A 25615-nucleotide genomic window follows, 5' to 3' on the forward strand; every position below is an offset into this window, starting at 1 on the left:
GGTGCAAGAGCACTCTCCCGCTCATGTTCCCCAGCAACTGCTGTACATAGGCAGTAACTTTGAAAATGAGCATTTGAGGAGGGAGGGCACTTTTAAGTTAGGGCCATCTCTTTTAGAAAAATCAAGCAGGCCTGAAGAGGTTATTAACCCCCTTTCTTACTTCCTCATATACACACAGAGACCCCAAATGTTGTCCTATAGAAGGTCCTGTTTACTGTCGTTTCGCCGAGTCCTCACGTTTTCTGGGTTTCCATGGCGACGGGGCCTGTACTCCAGCCAGCTGCAGATTAGCTCACTGGAAAGGAGTCAGGATGGGTCAGGCGAGGGAAGGGTGGGAAGAAAGACACAGGAGGAGGAGGAGGAGGAGGAGGAAAGAGGGGGAGGGGAAAAAAGGAGGTTGGGATTAATATCCTAAAGCTTTGAAGAGTGAGAGACAGAGAGTCGGGGAAAGAAGGGATCGGGCTCGGAGGTGGGGAGAAAAAGAAAACGAGGAGAAAAGGAGACCTGCGGAGAGAGTCGGGAGTGGAGTGGAAGCTGAGCCTTATGGAGACCAGAGCTTGGAGAGCCAGAGTGGGGGGGAAACTCCTTTGAAACTGTGAGGAACTCCGCTAACAAAAGGAAGGAAAGGGGGCGCGGAGGAGGAGGAGGAGGAGGGGCGAGCGAGCGAGCGAGCGAGAGGACTATGCGAGCCGAGGCTGCTTCTGCCGTTGCAGCAGCCGCCGCCGTTGCCGGGCTGAGGCTGGAGTTTCCCAAGATGAGAACGGAAGGCAGATGGGGGGCAGCCCGGAGACTGCCGTCGAGCAAGGTAAGCGCCGGGGCTGCGCCGGGTGGGGTGTGTGTGTGGCGTTATTGGGGGGTGGGATGTCTGGATCCCTGTGCTAGTTCTTATTAGCAGGGGGTTTCTGTCATTAAGGGGTGGGGGACGCCGACGCCGCGAAGGCTTCCCGGGCTCGATTGCCTGTTGTGCAAAAAAACCCATCTCGTTGCTTTTGGCTGGGACTTATATGGTAACACACACACACACACACCCCTCCAATTCTGCCGCTGGCCCCATCGTGACTGATATGAATGGTCTCTAGGGCAGGGTGGGGTAGGGGAAAGTGGGAGGGGGTTGCTTGAGAGCAGGAAAGGAGTCTGGCTGTAATGGGAGAAGGATGCAACCTTGGAATCTCCCCCACGCCCCCTCCTCAGAAAGTCAGCGTAAATTCGCAGCTGCGGAATCCTTTCGAGACACGTTCTGGAATCGTTTGGACTCGGGAGATTTGTGGGTGTTGTGGAGGGGATGGGAATTTGGCGAAGGAGGATTTCTGTCGTAGGATGAGCAGAGGAGGAGAAATTTAACAGCATGAGTGTTGGAGAAAGGGCGACTTATTGGGAAAAGTTGGACGTTGTCATTGAAAGGGCCATCCCCCAAGCCCTGGTTTCGACATGTGGAAGAAGAGAATGCCATATATATATATATATATATATATATATATATATATATATATATATATCAATATCAAAAAAGGAAAAGAGGAGAGGGTTCGCCCACCCCTCCCCAATGCTGAGCAACACAATTTTATTAAAAGAGCCCTACAGCTTGGGAAGGTGTGTGTGTTCTCTTCTTCGTTGTGGCCAGGAAAATAGATATATATCTACACACACACACACACACACATCCACAACGAAGAAAAGCCAGCCCCCTTACCAAAGCAGTAGGACTCATTTAGTAAAATTGTGTTGGTCCACATTGTGCGGCTGGGATGAATCCTCTCCTCTCTTCCCTTTTTGTCTCACAGTTTTTGTGTTCCTAGGAATGCAGATCTAATTCTCCAGAGGTAATAACCTTGAAGCTTTCTTTCTATTTTATTATGATTATTGCCGATAAAGGGTCTCCATCTAGTGATGACAAGGCCTGTTCAATATTGCTACATGCAATTTACTTTTATTAATGTTAATCTTATTTAGAGGAATTAAGTCAAATGAGCTTTTCAGTCATGCTTTTCTGTAAGGTGCCCCCCCCCCCGCTATGAAATAAAATTGTCTATATGATGAAGCTTGCAAGGAAGTAATGGGGGACAGATAGATTATCTTATTTAAAAGCCAGGGAGTGGGGAGGTTTGGCAGAGGTCTTGAGGAGTTTCGGTGAAATTAAGCATAATTCTAAGCCTGTTACATTACCTTGGTTTTATAATTGGGAGGAAACTAGGAAAATATTGAAAAAGAATTCCTAGAATTTCTTACAAATAAAAACTGTTGCATAATAACCTCCCCCTTTCACATTGAAAGAAAAACAAAAGTTATAAACCCTGAGAGTGATGGAGGAATAGATTGTGCAATGCCATTTTCATTTCTTCTCATGCGACCTATACATCTAATCTCTCTCTGCTCACGCATACACTCTGACACATCCATCCCTCTTCAACCATTGTTATATATTCAGGAGGGTAGGCCTAGGTTCTAATCTTACCTCAGAAGTGGATTCATTTTGCACAGCTGTCCTTCAGCCTCAGCCATTGCTGTACCTAACACAGGATGTAGGGGGAATCCTCAGGCAGTGGTTTTTGGGGGGTTAAAGGATGGGGAAATTGGCATTAATTTACTGTTTATAAATTGTTAACCACCATGGATTCATCATTTGGATTTTCTGCACATCACAGTGTTTAAAGTCTTCTCTGGCATCAGTATTCTCATCTGTAATATGTGCTGGATTGACAAAGCATGGAGGAGGAAGGGGATAATTAAACCATTTTACCCTCTCCCAAAATGTGTGCATATATATGGTAACGAACAACACATTTCTATTGTCTAGAAAATTATGATTGTGGTGTTTGTCACATCACAACAGAGCTTCATGGATATAGCTACATAGTGTTCCATTTAAAAAAAAATAGATTCAATTTCCAGCACCAGATTCCAAAGTGGAACAACTGAGACAGGCACATTTTTCCCCAGCTAAATTATAGGGAGGGAAAGTAGTAATAAATTTTAAAAGAGGGGGAGCATTTGCAGAGCTGAAGGCCGTAGTAATAGCTCTTTTTCACCCTATCACTCTATGACAGACTCCAATCTAAAAGACAACAAAGTCTCTTTTTAGGCTTAACGTATACGATTGGTGCTTTTTGGCATACTAGAATATAAGCTTGCGCCTCATTGGTAACATTAGATAATTAAGGGGTGTAACTGAGCTTCAGAAAAATCACATTACTATTTAAGAAATAGTAAGGATGTCAAGTCAGCTTAAAACAGAAATTGACGGAAAGAGGAAACTCCTCCAGGGTGTATGTTTTTATTTTAAATAATTGGCAGCATTTGCTTCTGATGTAGAGCTGCCTTCCCCAACCTGGTGCCCTCTAGATGTTTTATTCTTCAACTTCCATCCACCTCAGTCAGCTTGTGTAATAGTCAGGAATGCTGGGGGCTGTACTTCAAAACATGTGGAGAGCTCCAGATTGGGGAAGGTTAATCGAGAGGAAGCTGGTATATGCACTTTAAGAGGAAATCTACCATGTTCTGTATTCTTTAATTTAGGGTAATTTGGATATGGGGTCCATTTATTTATTTCATAAGGCATATCCTGCCTGTTAGCTAGAGGTTATGCTAGCATCCATCCTCTAGCTTGGCATCCCCAGCACGTGCCAAGTTCCAGCTGCCAGTGCCACAGGTGGAAGCTGCTATGAGGAGGATGGTGGAGAGTCTTTGAGGGCCAGTGCTTCAGGGCACATGTTTGCATGCAGAAGACTCCAGGTTCAGTCCCTAGCCTCTGTCTATTAAAAAGAACTTAGGCAGCAAGGCTATGACCTCATAGTAGAGTGCTAAAAGCCAGGACAGAGTTCCTCATCTGACATCAGCCTTTGCAAGTCTGCCCATACGTATGACATCAGTAGCTGGAGCTTGGTTGCATGCATGCAGCCGCTACCAATACTGTACTTTCAGTGAGAACTGCCCCCTCCACACACACCCCCGACAATATAACAATTAGAAAATGTTGTGATTAGAAAACCTCTCTGGTGAATGCTACCACTTCTAGAAGAATTTTTACTTCTTTTCATTTACACAAATGTTTAATACCAAACAGACCCCTTGAAAAAATAATGATGAAAATTAAAACTGAAAACCTTTCCTTTTTTAAAAAAAAATTGTTCAGATCTTGGGTTGACTTGAACGTTCTCTTTCCCCTTTCCCATCCATTTCAAGCAGTGGTTGGAGTTCATACCATGAAATACCTTCTGAGGCTCATTAAACTTCTCATCTGGGTTTTTGGTGCTGCTGGTAAGCTCAAAAGCCTTGCCTGCTATTAGTGCCTTTTAAAATAACAGCCATTCATTAACTAGCTAGCTGGATCATTTTTTTTAACTGTTTGCCTCAAATTAATATATTTGGATTCTGAGGACAGGAGAATTGCTGTTGTCGTTCTAGCCTAGTGACACCACTCACCAAATAGTGCTGATATTTAGAATGGAGGGAGAGCTCCTAAACCAACTTTGATCCTCTATCTTGTGAAATGTCCTGTCAAAAATATTCTTTTAGGTAACATTGCTAGTTTGCTCCAATATTTTTCTTATTTATTACAATTATTTATATGCTGCCTTTCAGGATACAAATCCCTCCCAAAGCAGCTTGCAAGTAACATCAATGTAGGACTAAATAAGACCACATAGGGCTAACTAATAGTAAAAACACAATACAAAAAGCGCCAAAACTATATATGGATTGTCCTTGGCTCAGTGGTAGACCATATGCTTTGGATGCAGAACATCCTAGGCTCAATCTCCAGGTAGAGCTAGAAAAATTTTGTGAACCGCCCAGAGAGCTCCGGCTATTGGGCGGTATAAAAAAGTAATTAACAAATAAATAATAAATAATAAAATCTGCTTGAAACCCTGAAGAGCTGCTGCCAGTCAGTGGTGACAATTCTGAGCTAGATGGATCCATAGTCTGACTCGGTACAAGGCAAATTCCCATTTTCCTGAAGTTAATAATAAAAACTCACTAGTATCCTTCCCACAGCGCAAGTGGTGGTAGATGGCCCTGTAGCGGGGTGTGGGAAGTCCAACTGGAGTAGGCCCTGAAACCTTTATTGCCTCCCTCTCCTCTCTTTAAGAGCATGTGTGGGCAGAAGGAAGATTGGGATCTATGGGTGGCTAGATTTCAGGATCATTTACCCCGCTAGAACTCTGAGGCTCACCAGCCAGACCCAGATGCTAGATGGTGGAACAACATGCAGATACAAGCACACCTCTGCTGCTTTGGTACCATTTTTAGGACTTCTTTAGTTTTGATCCATTGCATGCAAATGTACTCCTCCCATTACCCTCATTCTGAGGGAAGGGAGACACACTCTTAGTGCCACCACTAAGTGAGATCTGGCAGGTGGCTATGAGAGAGAGAGGGCCTTCTCTGTGATGGCACCCCAATTGTGGCATGCCCTCCCCAGACATGCTTGTACAGCACTTGCTTTGCATTCTATTCGGTAACAGCCAAGGACTGCCTCATTTTCCTCAGGCTTTTTAGGAGCCCTTTAGCCTTAGGGATTCTTCAGTGGATTCTGTTTTGGCTTTTATTTTATTTTATTTATTTACTGCATTTTTATACCGCACAATAGCCAAAGCTTCCTGGGCGGTTCACAAAAACTAAAACCATTCAAAGTATAAAACAAACAGTATAAAAACATGATATAAAATACACATTAAAAACTGATTAAAAACATACCATACATGATTAAAACATCTTTAAAACATCCTTAAAACATCCTAAAACATTCTTTGTAGAGTTTTAAGACTTTTCTGTGTTTTAATTTTAATGTTAATCTTTGTAAAGTGTGTTATACTAAAATTGTATTTTTTTTTCTATTTATGTTGTATTTTAACCATCTTCTATGTATACCATCCAAAGAACTTTAGTTCTGGGGAGGCTCAGAAATGCTGTAAATAACTAAATCTATATTCATCCTATGTTCATCTTGTCCTGGCAATGTTCCCTCTCCTTCTCAGCAAGGACTTCACAGCCTGATTCAGTTCTAGTGGTGCTCATCTAATTGGGGAGAATGGGGATGTGCCTATCAGTACACATCACACTGGAAGTAATGACCGATTCATCTAAACTGCATTACTTTCAGTGGGATGCACAATCCCATTCTTATTCTTGCCTAACTAGTTAGTTGCCTAAATAGTTACCTAGTCGTATGGTTGCTGGAAGGCGTGCTGGCCTACTTGCCTTGGCAACCCCTCTCCTACGCACTTCTCAACACCCACCCCACCCCACCCCCGGAACTGAAAAAATCACTGTCGTTCGTCTCTCTCTCTCTGTGTGTGTGTGTGTGTGTGTGTGTGTAGAAATGTTCATGAAAAGCCCTCGTTCTCCCAATTCAGCTCCCACTTCAGGTCTGGTAGTTCCAGAGATGAGTGAACACTGTCAAATTCTTTGGTTGGCCTTTCATAATCTCAAAGGGACTTAAGAACAGAAGTCCAGTCATGTTGAACTGGACCAGAGGCCCATCTAATTCAGCATTTTGTTCACATAGTGCTCAGCCAGCTGCCTGTAGAAAGCCCAGAAGCAGGAGATGAATGCAGTAGAATCATAGAATAGCAGAGTTGGAAGGGGCCTACAAGGCCATCTAGTCCAACCCCCTGCTCAATGCAGGAATCCACCCTAAAGCATCCCTGACAGATGGTTGTCCAGCTGCCTCTTGAATGCCTCTAGTGTGGGAGAGCCCACAACCTCCCTAGGTAACTGATTCCACCGTCGCACTGCTCTAACAGTCAGGAAGTATCCAACTACTTAATATCCCAGCAACTGGTATACAGATGCATAGTACCTTTGGTACTGGAGGTAGCATATAGTCGTTATGATTAGTAGCCACTGATTAGTAGCCTTATTATCTTCCATGGATTTGTCTCATCCCCTTTTAAAGTCATCCAAGTTGGTGGCCAACAGCAGATTTGGTGGTAGTGAATCCCGTCATTTAACTGTGGGCAGTGTGAAGACATACTTACTTTTGTCAGTTCTGAATCTCCCACCAATCAGCTTCATGGGATGACCCTGGGTTCCAGCATTATGAGAGAGGAAGAAAAATGTCTCCCTATCCACACCATGCATAATTTTGTACACCTAGATCATGTCTCCCCATACTTGCCTTTCTTCCAAGCTAAACAGTTCCAGACATTGTAACCTTTCCTCATAAGGGAGTTGCTCCAGCCCCTTGATCATTCTAGTTGTCTTTTTCTGTGCTCTTTGTAACTTAAATATTCTGCAAATTACTTCAGGTGGAACAGTGCTGGGTAGGTTCGCTAAGACATTTGGGATATATTATGAGTTTCTGTCCAGCTTGTACTGTATCCTTTCCCTCCTCTCCCCCGCCCCTAGAATCCTAGAAGGTATTTGGTGGGTGTGTTGAAATTCTTTGTTAAAGATCCCTAGCCCTGCTCAACAGAACTGCAGTTCCAAAGGTTCCCTTGGGAGATGGATCTACTGTTTAATCTAGTTTAAATCTCTAATGGGCCCGTTCAGACACCTTAAACCATGGCTTTAATCATGATGGTTAAGCCAGAAAGCCAGGCCATGTTCAGAAGACACCTTAAACCACGGCTTTAACCATGGTGAATAAGGCTTTTTGCTTTATTCACCATGGTTAAAGCTGTGGTTTAAGGTGTCTTCTGAACACAGCCCAGCTTTCTGGCTTAACCACCATGGTTAAAGCCATGGTTTAAAGTGTCTTCTGAACGGGGCCAGTGTGGTATAGATACACCTTCAATGTTTGTTAAACCACAAAATAGTGCTGTGTTTTGGTAATGGCACGTTACCAAACATTTGTTTATACTCCTGTGGTAATTCCACGTGGCTCTTTTGCTGTAGGTTGGTTAGTGAATATGCTCTGGATGTGTTTTGTTTTTATTGTCCTTATAAAACTCTGTGGCTGCGTTCCTTGAACCGCCAGGAATTTAGCAGCTGATACAGAGTCAAACTAGTTCAGATTGGCCTGGAAATGCTAGATACTTCTTATAATGTCCCACCAATCCTTACTACTTTTTTATTTTAGTTTAATATTTTTTGGTGTGCTTTTGTTTTAAAATCTTTGGTTGTTGATGGCCGAAAGCATACTGAAGATACATGTCTGTTTCATTATTATGCTGGAGGAGAGACAATTTGCAACTTATTTACTGTCTTTAATGGATTAGCTTAGATGGCTGCAGATATATGCAAATTCTCAGTCTCAATTGCTATATCCCCTGCTTGCTTATCTTGAGCATAATCCTCATAAAACGCAATTAAGCTTACTTCTGAGCAGTGTCAGGTCCAGGTTTTTGAGGGTCCATGGGTAAGACACAGTCAATGGGCTTCCCTCCGTGAGTGAGTCTACCTTTCCATCACTTTTGTTGCTAGCTGCTATTGAACATCTCTGCAGAAGTGTGTTACATTACTTCATGCACTGCTCCCAAGTAAATCTTCATAGGCTTGCTGCCTTACAGCATAATCCTATGTATGTTTACTCAGAAGTAGGGCTTTTCCACTGGTGGTTCCCAGTTATGGAATTCCTCCTTCAGGGAATTTCATCTTGGCGGTGCCTGCCTACATGGTTATTTTCTAGGCACCAGAATTATTCTCTTAGACCTTTTAAATGAAAGGAATGGTTTAGATCTGATAGAAAAGGAAGCTGTGTTTTAAACACTGAAAGTGAGATATCCATTCTGCTATCTGAATTGGCTTTGAATGTAGTGAATTTGGAAAGTGCTTCCGTTTAAATAGTGGCTCTTTTTTGGTAGTGTTTTAATTATGTCATTCTGCTCTCATTCTAAACTGCCCTGAGATATATTTCATAGAATCATATAGTTGGAAGGGACCTCAAGATCATCTAGTCCAACAACCGCTACCACCACCAATGCAGAAAATCCACTACAACAGCATCCCATCAAACCTCTTTTTAAAAACCTCCAACAAAGAACAGTCCTCCACCTTCTAATGAAATCTCTTTCACTGTAAAGCAACTCATTCCATCAAGATATTCTTCTCAATTTTAATCTTTTTTCTTGTAATCTGAACCCATTGCATCAGGCCCTACCCTCTGGAGCAAAAGAACACAAATTTGCTCCATCATCTGTGAGATAGCCCTTCAAATATTCGAAGATGGTTCTCAAATCACCTTTTAATTGTGGGTGGATGTCTTTCTTTTTTAAAGCATGTCCTTCCTTCTCTCTTTCATTTAAGAACACAAGAAGAGCGGTGCTAGATCAGACCAAAGGTCCATCTTGTCCAGCATTCTGTTCACACAGTGGCCAACCAGCTGTCAACCAAGGAACCACAAGGAGGACATGGTGAAAAGCACCTCTCACCCATGTTCCCCAACAACTAATGTATATAGGCTTACTGCCTCTGATGCTGGAGGTTTTACTTAGCCATCATTGATAGCCTTCTCCTCCACAAATTGATTCAACCCCCTTTTAAAGCCATCCAAATTGGTGGCCATCAACACATCTTGTGGTAGTGAATTCAACAGTTTAGCAATGTGCTGTTTGAAGAAGTATTTCCTTTTATCTGTCCTGAATTTCTTTTCTATTTTGTCCTAATTGATGCCTCTACAGTAACATGTTAAACTCATTTTTTCATGTAGTAAATTCACTAAGCCCATTACTTTTCTGCGGTAAACTTACCTTCTCATGAGATCAATTGCAGTACCCTGAAGAAATTGCAACTTTCATTCCATTTCCAGGACGTGGGAGATTTTTCCTGAGGATGCACTTAAAAACCATATATACAAAGTGCATATATATGTTAAGCATCCTTAACATGAATTTTGAGACAAGATCTTACAGGTTGCTTATGTAGCTTTAAGAACATCTTTCCTCATGCTCATGTGTCTGCATGCTAGTTGCCAGCGTGAACTGTGCTTATCTATAATGATTTGCTGCTAATTCAAAGTACTAATAGGGCATACCTGCCATTGGGTGTGTAAAGGAGGGTTGTCAAAACTCTGGAATGAAAGTTCCAAAATCACATAAAAATAGGTACAATTTCTGTCAGGCACAATAAGCTTTGCAGTTACTCACATGGATGAAGCTGTCGGAAAATTCTAAATCTCCATGTACTTTGGAAAAGGGACTGCCAAATATGAGAAAAACCTAACCTGACTTGCTCTTAACAGTAGCTTGAGCTTAGATTTTCAGCACTTATTCACCAACTTCTAGTTTTTCACCCAGAGAGCTGTAGACCAAGACAGAGGCGCCAAAATGCATGTAAAAAATGAACAGCAAGAAATGCAAGTTCTTCCTGATTAAGTTACCTGTGCATGCTCCACACTAACCTGGGTGAAAGCCCAGATTTTTCTCATCAGATCAGAATCTGAGAAAGCTTCCAGTCCCAGAGAGTTCTAAAGGTATAAGGGAATTCTGCATTGAGATGTTGCTCCTCTGAATGGAATTTTTCCTCCCACACCTGTCTCCCACAATTTCTTTTCAAGTTTTTATTTCTCTGAAGCCTCACCTATCCAGCATGTGGGATCTTGCATGTAGACAACTGCTTTAGCCACTAACAATTCTGTTTTTGGGAAACGTGGTTCTGAACCAAGGCTGAACAGACAGAGCCTGAGATCCTAGTTAATCTGCTACTAACAAAAGGTATCCCTACGACCTGGCTTTTTTCTCTGTTCTTAGGTTGCATTGTAAGTTTATACTAGCAATGTCCTTTGCTTTTGGTGTTCATTCTTCTGGTCTTCTTATTGCTGGATTTTGCTCACTGTTTACCTTCTCAATCCCATTGTCCAGGGCTCAGATGAACAAGACTTAAAAGGGAACCAAGCTGATCAAATAAATCTAAATAATGTCTTTTTGCATGTCCACGCAAGCTGCATACTAAAGTAAACCAGTGCTGATTGTTTCAGAATCGGCTAAAACTTAACAAAGGCGCCCATACCATTGGAAGAACTCTTTGGTTGGTTGAGGCAATTGTAGAGATAAATTATACTTTAAAAATGAAAAACTGTAGGATGGACATTTCTAGAATGAGCTTCAAAAAGCTTCTTGAGACATGGTTGATTTTTTTTTTTTTTTTACTAGTGAACTCACCTGGCTTCACACTGGATGGTATCATCCTTAGTTTGATACAGAGAAGCCTTCAAGCAAAGTTAGAGTTGGGCACATTGTGCCCATGTAACTGAGTGAAGACATAGCTGCTGCCCTGGTGCACCCCTATAGATCCTGACAGAGGGGTCTGCTCTCTCCATTCCCCTGTAGGCTGCCGCACAGCAGCAGGGAGAGGGCAACTTTATAATTCTGACTTTTGGACTATTCCCCCATCCTGCTTCATGGGTTAGGAAGTCTGCCACCTAGGGACTGAAGATAATATTGCAGTCTTCAAAGACAGACACATTTAAATTAATCAAAATTCATTGTTGCACTTTTACAACCAAATAACCCTGAGGTGCACACCCCCTGGGTACCTTTAGTATATGTGCCAAGTTTCAGGTGTCTAGGTTTCATGGTTTTAGAGCTATGGTGCTAACAGACAGACGGACAGACATCCTCTTCTGTTATTATAAATGAAACCAGGTTTTGGGCAAGGGCCTGTAAAAGTTCTTTGAAAAATTGTTTATGTAATTAAAATTAATATAAGGAACTAAAATGATGTCCTTCCCGAATGCCCTTTCCATACGCATACAAATTCACACTCTAAAATTATAATATGATGCCATCTTTTACATGAATGTGATAGAATTTTAAAGCTGTAATTTAGGCATCAAGCTGAAGGTGAAATTAACTACAGTTGTCTCTTCTGCAGATTTTTAAGTGTAAGGATTGAAGAGGCCAGGTTGATACTCTAAGTCTTCTCTACCTTCTGTGAAAGAGAGTTGCTGGGAGGTAAAGAGATGGGTCTTATGCTACAATAGGACTTTGTGATATGTGTTCTAAGTGTTCTTAGGGATACGTTCAGATGGTGAACTGTGGACTCCAGAGATATAGCTGCAGCTTTCTAGCAGCAACTCCCAAGATTGTAATGGCAGACGTTTTAGCCACTCTGATGTCACAATCATGAGAAATTCAGGGAAGCAACAATTGTGTCAATGGAGGGCTTAATTTAGGAGTTACTATTCCCCATGGAACATTTCAGTATGACAATCATAGTTAACGGTATGAAGGACTCCTGTAAAGTGAGGTATGTAGTTAATTTGGGGGGATCAACATTCTTTAGTTTTTCTTGACGTCCAAGTAATATAAGATGTGCCTGCAATGACATGCTTGCAGTTTTTGCTTAGGGGCAGATAAGGTAAGGGTGGAGTTGATGAGCACTAATGCACTGGATTCATGTGCTGCTTTTAATGATGCACTGGTTTTAAACGTTTGAATTAGTTGTATGTATTTTATGGTGTTTTTATTTGTGTTCTACCCCGCCTCGATCCAGAGGGAGAGGTGGGTAACAAATTATTATTATTATTATTATTGTGGGAGAAATTTGAGATTGAGGGACAGGCCTGAGAAAAGGAAGCGGTAGTGCAGTGAGCATGTTGCTTTGCTCCCCAGATGCTGAAAGGTTGAGCTCATCACTGCTTTACTTGGAGCGAGAGATTTCGAGGCTTTCCAAACAGCTGTAGAAGTTCTTGCTCTGCAGTCTTGCAAGCTGGGAAGTGTGTGTGTGTGGTGACGTTTACGTGATGGAAAGGAGCAGAAAATTGCTTTTCCCAAATGCTGCCTTCTCTCTTCTTGTGCATTGGCCACAAGCCAGCCATGCTGGAAATTCTGCTCACATGATAGTAGGGGAGTGGGTGTGAGGAGAGAGGCCCACAAAAAGAAAAAATGGGGGTGGGGTGGTGGAAAAACAAAAGGCAAATGGATATCTGGCTGAGCTTTAAACGTGCTTAGAGTTCTGTAACTAGTGCTGGAAAGGCTCTCAGTTTGAGAATTCACACGCGTGTAGTCCTAAATGAGCCATTAGCACTTTGGCTACTCCTGCTACTCAGAGATATTAATTCTCCCCACCCAAGAATCCACTGAAAGGGCAGGTTTTACTCTTAAAGGCAGGCTAAAATTAATTTTAAATAAATGTTTCAAAAATGAAATTCTATGGATCTCTCCCACTGCCCTTGACATCTAAGAAAAAGGGGCAGAGAAGAAAGCCAGGATTGTATATGGAGATGGAAGTGGGTGGGGAGGGAAGACTTTTCTTTAACTGTGTGGATTTCATGACCCCAGGATATTTATCAGGAAACTCTTGGTTGAAGGCTGAGACTCAGCTTTGTGAGCTACCTGGGACTATGCATGCTCAGACTTCAGAAGTTCCTTCAGGTACAGGGGAAAAAAATAAGGCTGTGATTGACAGGCAATACAAAGCCTGTGGGTTATTTAGTAGTCATATAAAGACAAGGAGCTAGGGATGGGGGAGGTATTTGTTCAGCTCACATTACCTACCTAATTTCACACTTTAGAGCCACCTTGTGAACCAAATTGCACTTCTATGAATTCTGCAATGGAGTTTTCAATTTTTTTAAAAAAGGTGTATAAAAATGCATATATTCTGGAAACTAGCATTAAGGATGCATTATGCTAAGAAAATTGCTTGTAGTATAGTAATGTGTAAATAATAATAATAATAATAATAATAATAATAATAATAATATATTTGTTACCCGCCTCTCCATCTGGATCGAGGTGGGGTGCAACACAATTAAAAATACGATAAAATACATAACTAGGCAAAACTGCATGTATTAGGAGAAATGCGCAAAAAATGCTGATGAATTCTCATGCAAACTTTTAAAAAGAAATTCTCAGTTTTCAGAACTTAACTCTAGAGAAATTGTCAAAGTTCAAGATGAACTGAATAATTAGACACTGAGATAAACTGAAATTGACAGTTCCCTTCTAGGAGCCTGGCCTTCTGTCCTTGACAGGTCAATGAGACAGTCAAGGTTTAGATCCAAGTATAGCCACACATGGCCCCAGCCCTGCCTTTACCGTGGGCCACTACAAAATAGAATTCAAGATAGCTTTTCCAATTGTGTCCAGTACACTCTTGAACACATTGAGGATCTTCATTGAAACGGTTGTAGCCACATATTGTTACATCTTCTCACATTAATATTTTCAATACCATTATAGATGCATTTTTTTTAAAAAAAAATAGAAATATTTCTTTAGTGTAAAACATCTGTTGTCCTAGAATGTTAGACAAAGCCATCCTTTGGAATGGCCGGGCTCTGTGCCGTGACTGTGGGGCTGGAAACACCTGCACATGCTTAAGGCAGATCATGTGGCCTGCAGACTCAGAAACCTGACAGTGGATTAATCGAAAGGTCCCAGTGCAATTTGATCAATGCTTCCAGTTTCCCGTTCAACACAGTTATGTGGGCAACAAACAGAACCAGGCCATTAGGGCTTACACCATAGAGATCATAGAATCAAAGTGTTGGAAGGGGGCATTTAAGCCACCAAGTCCAGTGTGCTGCTCAGTGCAGAAATCCATTTGAAAGATCCCTGACAGATGGCTGTCCAGTCTTTGCTCAAATACCTCCAGCAATGGTGAGCCCACCACCTCCCTAGGCAGTTGGTTCCATTGTCCAAGTGCTCTGATCATTAGGAAGTTTTTTCTGTTGTTCAATCAAAATTTGTCTTCTTGTAATTTAAGCCCATTATTTCATGTCTTTATGGCCCTGTTCAGAAGGCACCTTAAACCACAGCTTTAACCATGGTGGTTAAGCCAGAAAGCCGGGCTGTGTTCAGAAGAAACATTAAACCACGGCTTTAACCATGGTGATTAAGTCAAAAATCCTTATTTACTGTGGTTAAAGCCGTGGTTTAAGGTGTCTTCGGAATGGGGCCAGAGTCTTGGATGATAGAGCAAGTTGCAGCTCTCGTCTTTGTGACAACCATCTGTGATATTCCTCCTCAGTCTTTTCTTCTCAAGGCCAAATATACCCAGTTCCTTCAATCTTTCCTCGTAAGACTTAGTTTCTGATCCCTGATTATCTCTGTTGCCTTTCTCTGAACTTTTTGTAATTTATCTGAATCCTTCTTGAAGTGTTGTGTTCAGAACTGGACACAGTATTGAGGCGAGGTCTGATTAGCACAGCATAGAGTGGAACTATACTTTTGTTGATGCAACCTACAATTGCATTTGCCTTTTTTGCATCCACATCACACTGCTGACTCATATTCAGCTTGTGATCAACTACAACTCCAAGATGCATTTCAGACATACTATTGTCAAGCCAGGTATCCCCCATTTTATTCCTGTGCATTTGATTTCTCGTTCCTAAAGAAAGAACTTTGCACTTGTCTCTGTTAAATTCCATGCAGTCATTTCCTGCTCAGTTTTCTAACGTATCAAGATGCAGAGGCAGAGTGTCTTCCCTCTATCTGAACCATTGACCTACCACCTAAATGGCTGGATCCAAATGGGGACAGGAAAAAAGTGTCTGTTACTTGTCTATTTTTCCAAGGATTTTGACATGTCCTGTGGAGAGAGATGGAGCCTGTATAGAATTCCAGCTTCAATCCCTGCCATCTCCAGTTAAAAGGACCAGATAGCAGATGATAGGGAAAGATCTTTCTATACCTGAGACCATGGAGAGTCACTACCCTTCAGAGTAGACAATACAGAGCTAGATGGATAAATAGCCTGCCCTAATATAAAGCAGCTTACATGGCTGTCAGCTGCCACATATTCATCCATTTGTATTGATCACCACCACCAACCTACACATGTATTCTTTCATCACTGCTTTTGAAACCAAGCTCTTTCCTGCTTCACCCAGTCTTGCACAATTTTCATTAGCACCTTGTAGTTAAAGCTGCAGGAGCCCTGCCCTCTTTGTATCTGGTCACTCTAGTATAGCTACTGCATCTTCACTGTTGTGATGAAGGAATTTCCCAGGTGCTGCATGCATACAAATGACACCTGCTGAAATTCCCTTTTCTATACAACTTTTAAAGATACATGAGCTCTGTCCTCCTTTTCATATGGTCACCCTAGGAAAAGGCTTGTTACACCCTATTAATAATAATATTATATTTATATCTTGCCTTTTCCCAATACTAGGACTAAAAGCAGTTTTACAGTTTAAAACATGTACAGTTAAAACCGATTGAGATATACATTTTTTTAAAAAAAAATAATTGAACACACTACAATATTAAAACATTGAAAATATTTTAAAACATGTAAAGTGCAAACATTTTTTAAAAAACCCAGTATATAAACAGCTCATAAACAGAGGTCCAGACTACCCCCTCCCCCCAAAGACCATCTGGAACAGAAAAGTTTTAGTCTGCCTTTGGAAACCCATCAGGGAGGGAGCCAGTCTAGCTTCCGTGGGAAGGATGTTCCAGAGCCCCGGGGCAGCCACCAAGAAGGCCCTCTCCTGCATTCCGACTAGGCATGCCTGTGATGGTGGTGGGGCCTAGAGAAGGGCCTCGCCTGAAAATCTTAGAGGACAGGCAGGCTCATAAGGGAGAATACGCTCTTTCAGATAACCTGGACCTGAGCCGTATTTTCATACCACAGATCTCTGCCCCAAACCCCTCCTCTCCCCACTACACATTCTTAAAGGCTTTATTCCAGCTGCTATATGCTGCACTGTTTAAAAAAGCCAAGACAATGTGTTTCTGTTTGGTTAAAGATATAGTAGAAAAGCATTATAGTCTTACGATCTATAATCAACAGTTCAAAATTAGTGTCACGGGTGTATGAAGTGGTAGGTTGTGCACTACTTAGTGCCTTTGTGTTTACAGGCATAAGTAGTAGAGTCAAGATCCACATATACATTCCACTCAACAACTTGACATTCTAGAGACCCAGCAGAAAGAGCTGAACTTTAAAGCATGATAATGCTAGTGACTCAGTAGAATTTTAACAAAGCATCCTCCCAAAGCAAAAATGGGGGCAGATGTACCAGTGACCAGAACCACATTACAGAAACTGTGTCTGGTAAATGGGAACTGCTGGAACATTTATATACCGCCCCATACCCTAGGCTCTCTGGGCGGTTTACAAAAGTTATTTTTATGTATGTGCAAACCATCCATATATGTATCTCAGATTGGTGAGTTCTATGAGTTTGTGTCTGAGAATGTCTGTTTTGCTTCTTTGATCCTCAAAGAGCCAAGGTGTGACAAACAGGAGTCTGAACTTTATACCCTGCAAGATAGGACAGGCAGTAATATACCTTTTGTTGTATATTTCAAAGACAGACCTGCTACCACTCAGGGGATTGATAATTACTCTTAGCCTGAACACCTGAGAACCCAGGCTTAGGGCTTGTACCTATGGAGAAGGATTGGTCCCTATTCCAGAGGTTCCTTTCACTTCATTGAATCTATTGTAGATCACACCAAGTGGTCTAGGTGGGCTGGGTAAAGCTAGTCTTAGGCTAGGCAAGAGAATTAAATCAACTCCTGTTTCTAATTGACTATATCTGTTCAAGAAACAAATAGAGGAGGGGTGGGCAAGTTGTGTCCCTCTAGAAATTTTGGCTTACAACTTCCATCAGCCCTACCCAGCATAGGTAAAAGTGGGGGATGATGGGAATTGTAGGCAAAAATATCTGGAGGGCCACAAGTTGCCCAAGTAGAGAGAAGTTCAGAAATGGTCAGTTGCTTTTTAAAATAAAATGAAACCTTGAATCAGCAACAAAGACTTTGCTTATCAGGAACTTAAATCTTGAGAAAACTTGGCAAAGCAACTTGCAGCTGGGGGTCACCTGAGGCTCTGCAGCATGGAAGAACCTAGTTTTGACGCTTTGCCAGCCACTCGAAGACAAAGCAAGATTTCACAATCAAAGGTATTTCTATGGAGGGCAGGAACCCCCAGATGATGAATTTTTCAGGTGATTTCTGCATAAAGCAGAGTCATGGGGTGAGAGGAGTCAAGACACAGATGTGGAGTAATGCCAAGTCTGGTACCTGACTGGAATGCCTGGGCATGCCCTTTGTTCAGGGACATGTTCTGTAAGGGAGCAGGGAAAAGGCTGCATTTCTGACATACATATTGGGCTAGATAGTTTTCTATATTGTATGCCTTTAATGACCTGTGTATAGAAATCCATGAAACCATCATGGTTACACTTCCCATTTCCTCAGTAAGATCTGTGTTGCCAAACTATATTATTGCAAGCTGCTACAGTGGGAGTGATGGTTGTGTTGCTCCTCTGCCAGGGCTGTGTGTGAACAGGCTTACATGTAGCAATGATTACATCAGCCTGCTAATATGCTGGAATAAGAGAGTACTGGCAAGGCGGTACCACCTCTTTTTGGGAGGTAGACTGCTATTATTATGTCTCATCCACTTCTCTTCTGCTTTTGAATGGCATCAAAGACACGCCTGTGGTGTGTGTCACAATGGTAAATGCCATCTTGTCCTTGCCAGGTGCAAGACTTTGCAAAAGTTGATGTGCTAGATCAAAGCCCGAATGCCTCACAAGACCTCAGGTGCTAATTGTAACTAGCTTACTGAGGAACTTCCAGCTATGCAAAAGGTCAGCCGATAATTGGTATAGAAATACCAATGAACCTACCCGTACACTGCGCTCAACATCTAAGGTCCTCCTCCGAGTGCCTACTCCAAGGGAAGCTCGGAGGATGGCAACAAGGGAGAGGGCCTTTTCGGTGATGTATGTGGAATGATCTCTCTGATGAGGCTCGCCTGGCACTAACACTGTTATCTTTCAGGCGCCAGGTTAAGACTTTTCTCTTCTCCCAGGCATTTAACAATGCTAAGTTTGTTTTCTAACGGACCCCAGAACTGTTGTTTTTAAATGGATACTGTTGTTTTTTACACTGTTGTTTTTATGTTCCTGATGGTTTTTAAATTTTGTATACTTTTTTAATGTTTACTGTTTTAACTTTTGTGAACCGCCCAGAGAGCTTTGGCTGTGGGGCGGTATATAAATGTAATAAAATAAATAAATAAATATAAATAAATAAATGAAATGAGATGTCCTAGGCTTTTTTTATCTGTTGATTGTTTAAAATTATTCTAGGTATATGTGTGTCTGTACTGTCTCTCTATATGTTAGTATCTAAATGGTTTTTACACTTTGTATAATGTATTTTAAATGGTTTTTAATCTTTGTAAACTGCCCAGAAAGCTTCAGCTATTGGGCAGTATAGAAAGGTAATGAAATGATCAGTTCAGAGTTTAGAACTTGAACAGATAAGATGCAGCTCTTCCTATTCAGGAACAAGCATTGAACCTAAATGTGTTGTTTGTAATTAATGTCATGCAATAGAATACATTGGTGTTGGTGTTTTTTTTAAAGAGGTGCTACTTTGTTGTTCAAAGTGCCACCGCCCCACTCCATCCCCATCAGCTCGGTGTGTCCTGATGAGGCAAATGAGCTAATAGCTGTTGCAAGCATTTGTAGTTACACCCAAACACAGTCTGGAGTTTGGCCTAAAGGAAAAGTCTGTGTGCCAAGAGACTTGGAAAGGGAACAGGTTGTGGTTTTGAGCTAAGCTAAAAGAGGTTTCTAAGGACCAAGCTAAACATTTTAACACAAAAATGCATGTTATATGCATCTGACAACAAAACCCCTACAGGCTGTCTTTTTCCTTTTCTATTTTTTTTTCTTTTAAGGAGATGATTTGGAGCACAAACGAAGTGGGTTTCCCTTCATGGCTCTCCCTTTGAGCCATTTCATTCCCCTCCCTGCTGGATTCCAAATGTGTATATGCAAGGATAATTGCATGACTGGAACCCCCACGGGTGTCTGGGTGGGAGGTAGTTTGGAGTAGAGAAGTGATGGGCATTAAAAGGGCTAAGTGGATTTAAATGCTTTCCTCTTCCCAACAAAGAGGTGGGTGGACAGTTGGCATTTTGTAACAAGTCTTAATGTTCAATTTTTTAGTTAGGCCATTAGAGGTTTCAGGCTGGTGAGAGCTGCCATGGGGTCTTGGAGATTTCATATTGTTTGGGACTTGTATTGCCTGCTGTGTGCTTGCTTCTGCAATCTGTAACTTTCCATCACTTCAGGAATGGGGTGGGACATACAAAAATAGATGATGTCTGTTGTCATACAATTAAAGAAATTTTAGTCAATTATTAGATTACATTCGCACACGAGTACAATTCTCGAAGAAGAAAAATACTTCTTTGGTTATTAGAGTATGCACACAAATTACAACGGGCACGACTTTGAAGGCATTCCCTCTTGTAAATGTCAGGAGGAATGCATTTTCGCCACCCAGAGTTCTTGAGATTATATCTATATTGTGTATAATCTGTTGCCCAAATAATTTGGGGATATCTCTGTAACTGATTTTCATTATTTATATAGAACCATCAGTATGGATGGCACTTTACAAAGACCCAGCCTTTAGGAGTTTACCTTCTCAACTTCAACATACGTGAGTCAACAGAAGAAAGGGGTGAAAATGGAGGTGGAATATAGAAATATTTCAGTTACAACACTTAAGCGGCAATCCTATGCACACTTACTTGGCAGTAAGCCTCATTGAAGATAATAGGACTTTCCTCTGAGTAGACATATATTGCCATTATGCGGCTTAGTTATGGTAGGGTATGGGGACTTGGGGTGTTGCAGAAAAGGAGGGTTTCAAAGAGAAATTTGAAGGCAGTGAGAGAGGTGGCATCATGCAGGTAGGTGTTCTGGGAGGCAGTTCCAGGCATATGAGGCAGCTAGAGAGAAAAGGCAGAGGTGTTTCTTTTCAGAGAGCAGAAGATCCGAGGATGGCTAAGGGTGGTGAAGCTGGAAGAAAGGAGGTCAAAGCCCGTGGTGGGCCTGACTTAAAGAGTAGAACTATAGAGGGGGTGGAATGCTATGAAGGGAAGAACACAGAGCGTGCACAGGACCCCAGAGTGGACAGGAGGCCAGTGTAGGGTTTTAAAGAGGGGTGCTCTATCACCAGAGCAATATGAGAGGGGAATTTTGGCAGCAGAGTTCTGGACAATGGTGAGGGGCTAAGGTGAGACCATGGAAGACTGTGGAAGAAAAGGCTGCAGTAGTCCAGGTGAGAGATGACCAGGATGTGAACTTGGATATTTACAGTGGGAGTAAAGGGCCATATTTTTGCAGTGTTGCAAAGAGAGAGGTGATGTGAATTGGCAATGGACCGAATATGGGGAGAGAAGGGGAGAGGGGTGGGGGGAGCTGAAGGTGGAAGCCAAGTTTCCGTACATGTTCAGCAGGGTGGATGATGACTTAACATTGCAGCCCTAATGATAAGAACGGAGGTGAACTTTCTGATAACTTGAACTGGCTTTCTCGGCTTCCAGCTTGGCAGGATGGGGGCGAGGGCAAGCATAATGAGACAGTCATGTTTGGCTCTTGGGTAGGGGAAGGCAACCTTTTGGGGCACGTGGACACACTTGGCAATTTGAGAAACTGTCTTGGGACCATCACAAAATGGGCGTGCTGCAGATGCATCAGAGCCTGCAAGCCACCAGCTAACTTCATTTCCGAACTTTGCCCTCACTTTGCTTTGAGGCTATCCCAGCGGCCAATAGGACATATTGTTATTTAAAAAGAAATTAAAAAAAATAAAAAGTGGGAGAGGTAGGGCACTGCAGTGGTCCCCGAGAAAGGTGGCTGAGGATACATTTGTGTCTACCAGCTCCATCTTGCCTACCTCTGGTCTAGGGTGAAGCTTCAAAGTCAGAGGGACACAAGCCTGTACCACAGTATATAAGCGTTAAAACTGATCTGGAAAAGAACAGGAGGGTAACCCCCTCCCCGCTCCTTTGCAGATGTTCAGCTGGTTTCTCGCCAAGCAATAGTTCTGTAGGAGCAGAGAAGGGAGGACGCAGTGCACACATCTGTGTATACACAGTATAACAAAGCAGGAAGGGTGGAAATCCTCTGGGTAATAATGCTTTTGGGGGGGTTGTTTGTTTGTTTGTTTTAAGTGGCAGCCAAAGCCTATTTATTTATTTATTTTGTTGCAAAGCCGGATCGTGCAAACTTCACGGGGTGATTTTGGGGTTTCCCAGCACATTCTTTAATAGCCAGCCTTGACCAAACATTACTTTATAAGGTGCTAGAAACGCTCCAGTGCAAAGCCAGAGGAAAAGAATTTTTGCACATAATTTGGAACTTTCCTTTGTTTGAGGGGAGGGGGGAAATCCAAAAAGGTAACTAACATCTATGAAACCAAACCAATCCACACTTGCGTATTGTTGGGGAAGGGGGAGGGCATGCCTAGAGCCAGCCAGCTAAATATTTCCCAGCTTTCTGTGTAGCCCTCCACTGGAAAAGATTGCCCACCCATGCCCTAGAAGATGAGATGCCCCCGCGGGGGTAGAAAGGGGCCTTTTAGCAAGTTGATCAGATGCAGGACAGAACTGTGCTCTTGGAAAAGTGATTGCCTGACGGAACAGAGCAGCTTTCTACAAAGTGGAAGCAACACCCCCATCTAAGTATAGTCCGGTTGCTGATGAGGACGATAAGACACTGGCTGTAGTGAGATGGGGGGGGGATCCTCCTCCAAACATCTGGACTATTCGAGGTGGCCACACCCCTCTCCACAGAAATGAAGAGCACTAAAATGACAAGGAACAGCTTTGGGGTTTGCTGCTGGCCAGGGATGGTAGGATTTGTAGTCCATCCCCACTGACTGGGGATGATGGGTTTTGCAGTCCAACACATCTTGAGGGCACCAAGTTAGGGAAGGCTGGTCTATTACCGAGCGTAATCAGCTGGGTTGTTTGCTCATAACACATTCAGGCCATCTCTGTTTAAAGTAATTTGTTGGTTTTATTTGTTTGCATTTTTAAGCACTTGTTTCTTTTTAAATAAATGTTTATATGTCGTATGTGATAGCAAAGCATTTGGGTCCCCCCCTTTCCTGACTTTTATATTGTTATAAAGGGTTTATCTGTCGGCTAGTGACATGATGGCAGTTCTGTTTAAATTGGAGTATTTAATTTAATATGCATAGGTGCTCAATTTGCACCTATACATATAAAGGAGCATATGTATATTTTAGGCCAACCTGTGTCCTCTTTTGAGCTCCTTTTGGTGATTCATTCCCTCTTTTCTGCCAATGGGCTTGTTCAGACAACACACTAAGCCATGGTTAGGCTTCTAACCCTTTTGCAACAAATGGTTAGTGAGCATGTTTAAACTGTGGCTATGTAGACATCATGGTTAGGAACGATTCACACGACGCGCTAAGCCATCATGTTCATAGTGCTTAACCACTGCGGCTTAGTGTATCATCTGAAAATAGTCAATGTGTATGTGGCCAACTTATTGCATCTTCATCATTGATGTCCTCATTTCTTTTTATCCATCTTGTTATGGGAATGGTGCTGTGCATGTATGCCTGTAAGGCTGAAAGGGAGAGCCGGGGAGAGGAGGAAGGACCCTTTCCCTTCCCCACTGCTCCCCCAGCACACTCCTTTAGGCTGTTATGTTTTGCTTTTGTCTTACTGGCCATCAGCGCAATGACCCAGTTAACTGCAGCATCACAGCACGCTCCCTCCCCCACGCTTCCTTTACCCTGGCACTACTCCCGCTCTCATATTTCCCTCCCTAGTGCAGGGTGAGCAGTGGTTCTGAGTGCTACATTGCTTAGGAAAGCAAAGGGGGAAATGCTGTCCCTTTGGGATGCTGGTTTCTGGGCAGCTGTCATACAATGCTGAATATAGTTCATGTCCATGTGAATGCACGTGCAGCCACCAGTGTTCCACTTCATATGCCAAAGCCACCTTGGCTCAGCTGTGTACCTGTGCTAGGGTATGGGAAAGGCAAATATTTGAAAGTGTCCTTTTCTTCTAAGAACAAATGGTAGCTTTTTGTTTGTATCGTAAATGTTCTCATTTAAGTAACTCAAAAAGGCAGCCCCCTCTCATATATAGATATCAAGAGAGTGTAATAGTTTATGTTTTTAATTGAGGGTTTTATCAGTGAAAAGGTGCTTAATCAACTGAATTCTTCAATCGGTTGAGAATCCTGCTATTAAAACTTTTCATGACTTTCTGGCAATGGCCGAGTCAGAAACTAGTAGCAGCTCTTTTCAACAGGTAGGCTGGGCAGCTGTTGTTCTGATACTAAGATTCCCTTGAACTGCTGGTAGTTAACTGCAGTAGAAAAGCAAAGCTAAACTAGATCCCAGGGGTTCTTCAGTGTAAGGTAGACCTTGAAATCAGATGATATGTGAGTGATTTCCAAAATCTGTCCTTCCAAATTTTCTATATATTGATTGGACCCAGCTATTAGATGTATAATCCCATTTTTCTTCCATAGCAGTCTACAAAGGGTTCCTAAGCAATCTCTCATTCACTCCCAAGTCTGTTTACCTTCAGAAAAATGACTGCATCATGTACTTTTCGGACCATGCCCTGGGATTTGATGTCTCTTTCCATCAATTTACCAGTTGGTGTAACTGGAGGTTTTGTACCTTCTCACTTTTGTTAGACCATCCTTCCCCAATCTGCTCCTCTCCAGATGTTTTGGACTACAACTCTGTTTGTGAGGGCTGAGAGGTGTTGTAGACCAAAACATCTGGAGGACACCAGGCTGGGGAAGGCTGTGTTAACGACGAATAATGGGAGCTGATGGTGCAATTCCTTGCTTTTCCCCTGGAATATCTCAAAGCATGTCATTTCACTTGGCTCCCACTGCACTCTGTCATACTAATTCACAGGTGCTTGGGAAAAGAATGAGGCATCTGAACTGATAGTTCTTGCCTGATTGCGTATTGGGCTTGGAAAGACTTGCTCTGACTTCTCCAGTTGTCTCTGGTTCTTGCCGCTTCGGAAAGGGCAATTCATCATCGCTTAGTACAGAAGAGATGAAAGCTAGATTACCCAGCTGAGGCAAGTGATGCAATAATTCTTCAGGAAACAGGCCTTGAAAGAGGAAACCAGTTGTCTTCAAAAAGACAACTTCATCCGTTCTCTTGGCCAGTTTTAAAGAGATGAAATAATCATGCTTAATGTTGGGTGCTTTCAGGTGTTCAAAGAGTTTCATATGCATTATCTAGTTGTCATCCTCATAACCACCCTGAAATGTAAGTCAGCATTAGTATCCCCCCACCCCCACCCCGCTATTGCAGATTGGGGTGGGACAGTGGCTGAGAGAGAATGGCTTGCTGAAGGCCACGTAGAGAGTTCATGGCAGAGGTGAGATTTAAACCAGGGACTTTGATTTATAACTCAGCCTCTTAGTCAGGAGATCCAGTGGTTGATCTCTGGATGATTTGTAGTAGATCACCTAAGGTCTCTGACTTTCAATTATTCAACAACAGCAATAACAAAAAGAGTAATTTCCCCCCTTCTAATCTAGGCTGCTGAGTTGGAAGAAAGGTGGGAGTGAGGAGCGGAACCTGGCATAGATTTTTGGGTGACTGGACTGTGAGCTCAGTTCTGGAACTGCAAACAAGCATGTCCCCAGAGGCACCGTTCTTCCTTAATTTGAAGAGTCTCTCACCACCACGCCACCGTTTTGCATCCAGTTTGTGAACCTCAGAGTTATAGTAAAAAAAGAAGAAAAAACATACTTCAAGCTTGAAGTCTGCCCACCTCTGCTCTTAACTACTACTCATGTCATGTTTGGTGCTTCAAGAAATACTGAGTGGTGTCCTACCCAGCAAGAAACAGGCTCTGCTTCCAAGCATGGCCTCCCCTTCATCAGACAAAACAAACAGTCATCTATAGTGATTTTAAAGTGTAGAGGATAAAAACTGACGTT

The 25615-nt window shown here is 42.4% G+C and overlaps 1 protein-coding gene across 1 annotated transcript in view; it reads left to right on the top strand.

Moving 5' to 3' along the window:
• Positions 1-708: 708 nt before the first annotated feature.
• The window catches only part of DENND2A (DENN domain containing 2A), a 96476-nt gene continuing 71569 nt past the window's right edge, over positions 709-25615 (top strand). The window contains exon 1 of the mRNA XM_063135068.1: positions 709-805. The gene's annotated coding sequence lies outside the window, so the exon portion shown is untranslated. The remainder of the gene's footprint in view (positions 806-25615) is intronic.

Source organism: Elgaria multicarinata, chromosome 9, assembly GCF_023053635.1.
Source record: "Elgaria multicarinata webbii isolate HBS135686 ecotype San Diego chromosome 9, rElgMul1.1.pri, whole genome shotgun sequence".
In the NCBI taxonomy this organism is placed as follows: Eukaryota; Metazoa; Chordata; class Lepidosauria; order Squamata; family Anguidae; genus Elgaria; species Elgaria multicarinata.